The sequence below is a fragment of the Galeopterus variegatus genome, unplaced genomic scaffold (genome assembly GCF_000696425.1).
Source record: "Galeopterus variegatus unplaced genomic scaffold, G_variegatus-3.0.2 Scaffold4441, whole genome shotgun sequence".
Classification (NCBI taxonomy): Eukaryota; Metazoa; Chordata; class Mammalia; order Dermoptera; family Cynocephalidae; genus Galeopterus; species Galeopterus variegatus.
Window position 1 is genome coordinate 37,086 of NW_007730552.1, and position 2,521 is coordinate 39,606.

At 43.8% G+C, this 2,521-nt stretch overlaps 1 protein-coding gene and 1 pseudogene across 1 annotated transcript in view; both read left to right on the forward strand.

The window, feature by feature from the left end:
- The window catches only part of GOLM1 (golgi membrane protein 1), a 69,867-nt gene that overhangs the window by 825 nt on the left and 66,521 nt on the right, over window positions 1-2,521 (forward strand). The gene's annotated exons all lie outside the window — the stretch shown is intronic.
- The window catches only part of LOC103603096, an 8,953-nt pseudogene continuing 6,945 nt past the window's right edge, over window positions 514-2,521 (forward strand).

The window sequence follows — 2,521 nt, forward strand, 5'->3', positions numbered from 1 at the left end:
TGGGCTCGCTGCCGAGGCCTCCCGGCCCCGCGGGGAGAGGCCGCGCGAAGGGTCCCGGCCCCGGCGGAGGGCGGCCTTGGGCCAGGGGGGCCTTTCTGTTCGTGCCGAGCTTTTGTCACGCGCGTCGGCGTCCGGAGTCGCACGAGCTCCGGGTCTGCGGCGTGGTTTGCTCGGGGGCCGAGGGCGGACCGAGACCCCCGCCGCCTCCAGCCCCGGGCGCGGTCGGGCCGTCGCGGTGGCCGCGTTGCTGCGGTCGCGTCCCGGCAGGTGACCCTGAGCGGGGCGCCGGGTCCTCCCGTGGGTCTGCGTGTCCCACCGTTGCCAGTGTGAGGAGCCACACAACTTTTGTCCTGCTGTGGACATAGTCGCCGGCGTGTATAAACCACGGTTTCACACCCGGACTCATGTCTTTAATGGCTTTGTAAAAAGTAAAGCAGAATTGGACAAAATACCCATTTGGATGAATGTTCTTTTCAAGTGGAGTTTAAAAATCATTGTATTCACAATGCCACGATGGTGTTAGTCATTTCAGATGTCCCGTCTCCAAGTTTACAAAAGCCAACTTGTGTGGCTTTCACGGTTTGGAGGTTTCCTTTGTCTGATTGGGGGTCGTCAGGCCCTGCAGCCCTACACTATGCAAATGTCGAGGAACATTCCTAGGGGCAGATTATTAAGATGTGCAACAGCCTGATGAAATATTCAGCAGCGCTAAAGTGACTCTGTTTGGCTTATGGCCATCAGATTTGCTCAAATGAGGCAGTTTTAATATTCCAGAACTTGGGCAGGCATGGGACCCGGGGAGCAGTGCAATCTCCTGTCGGTCCTTGTGGGTCTCCGAAGACATTCTAGCTTCTTCTGCGTGTTTGTAATAGAAAATTAAACTAAGCTCATACTATTGGGAAGAAGAATTTTGCTTTCTTTGTAAGGAGAAACGAGTAACTTGCTGAGGCCACACATTCAATTCTTTAGATGTCGATGAACAAAAAGAAATCGAATTCTTAGAGAGGATGTTTAAAGAAAAGAGCTTAACTTTTAAGGCGTATTTTGTTCTCCTGTGGAGAGAGGCTCACATGTTCACACTTTTTCCCATTGGTTTTGCACAAAAATGAAAAGTGAGAGGAAAGGAGTGCTGGGGGTGGCGATTAGGAGCTGAGGATGTCATCTGATTTCTAATTGTTGGTTATTGATGGGAGAGGAAAAGATTTTGCATTTACTTTTTTTTTTTTTTTCTTTTTCCTTTTCTTTTCTTTGAGGGATCGGGGCAGAAACAGCAGTGAGAACGGTTGACCGGTATATATTTAGTAACCTTCCTCTAGTAGGGAGCTACCTGCTGACCTTATCCTGGGGAAGTGTGGGCTGGTTTTCTGCATCAGAAGCACAAAAGCTGGGGAAAATCCCTCTGTGTGCACCAGTTGGAAGGGTGGAGTGTCACTTTTCAGCAGGTCCTGCTGAGCAGGGGCACTATTTGTGAAAGGGAGCTTGGAGGCAGCAGGGTTCCTGAAGACCAGCCCCCTCTGCAGAGGACCTGGAGTGGGGAGGAGAGAGGGGGCGGGAGGAGAGTTCTGTGCCTTTCTTTTAACTCTGCATTAATGTTACTGTTTTTTTTTTTTATTTTTTTTCTTTTTAAGGAAACAGAGTTTCCTTATGAAAAGATTCATTTCTTCTTTAATGACCTAATGTGAGGAATAATAACATCTGTAATTGGGATTAAAAAAAGAAACACTGATTTTTTCTAAAACAAACAAACAAAAAGCTTAAAAATTTTTCCTAAACATTTGCAAAAAAGTAGAAGGAATGGTCTTAATATGCTTCTGCTCTCACCTTAGAAAAGTGTGGGTGGTATTTCGCTTGCCCCCAGACACATTCTGAAAGGTCATGGATATTATCCTTTCTAGGCTTTTCAAGTTACTGATGAAATTACTTTAAAAGAGAGACTTGTCTTGAAGTTTAAGAAGTGTTTCCTAAATCCCCAGAGAGTCTTTCTTTTGCTTCACACAGAAATTTCCTATAGTTTGGGAGGGGAAAAAAATCCATGCCTTCTCAAATTTTTACAGTGTTTTGATCTTATTTTCCTTTAAAACCCTTAAGGACTGTATTGCCAGAAATTCTCGCTAAGATTTTGAACATTCATTTGTGCCTGACAGAAAAAAAAATACATATATAAATGCTATGTAATACTTGTATGATTGTAGTGGCTTATGTTGTAATTTGTTGTGGTTTCCATACTTTTTTGATCATTCTCATTAGTTAAAAAAAAATTTAGTACTCCCCTGTATTTGTGTTTGTTACTTATTTATAAATTATATACATGTGCTATTATGGTTTTATTGTATTTCAAGGCCCAATCTATCCACAATCTATCTAGATTCATTGTTAATGGCAGTGGAGGTAAAACCCTGTTTCAAATAGTTTTTCTCTTAATTTTGAGTATTTTTGGCCTATTTCTAATCAGATCTGGTTATATCATCGTAGTTTTTTTTATTTCGTCATGTGGCTCATTCAAAGCTGGCTCAGTATGAAG